A 458-nucleotide genomic window follows, 5' to 3' on the forward strand; every position below is an offset into this window, starting at 1 on the left:
AACATGAGTTTGACTGTAGTTCACACTGAATAGATTCAGATCAGGCACCTTGTTGTTGTTGTTGTTAGGTTATAGGTTTGAAACCCAGAGTCTCATGTTAACCCCCCCCCCCCCCCTTGTCTTTCTGGGACGGTGATGATGAAACTCATTTCCATCAGATTTTCCTCCAAAGACGTCTTTTTATGAATCAGCGCCTGCACACGTACGGACACACACACTACAGACACACGCCGGCGTGTGATTGGTCCATTCTGTAGAGATCAATGATGTTGTTGAGCTGCGCCAATTGTTCCTCCTCCACTCCCTTCCTTCCTCCCTCCTCTCTGCTGCACCTACAGAAAGCCCTCACCCTCCCCCACCACTGGACCGTGGTCACACAGATCCGACCCAGTTCTAACAGAAGCAGCCTGAGGAATCTGGGCCGGCGCCGTCTGCGTCGCTGGTGGCAGCAGTGGGAC

The sequence above is a fragment of the Cynoglossus semilaevis genome, chromosome 8 (assembly GCF_000523025.1).
Source record: "Cynoglossus semilaevis isolate Cse_v1.0 chromosome 8, Cse_v1.0, whole genome shotgun sequence".
NCBI lineage: Eukaryota > Metazoa > Chordata > Actinopteri > Pleuronectiformes > Cynoglossidae > Cynoglossus > Cynoglossus semilaevis.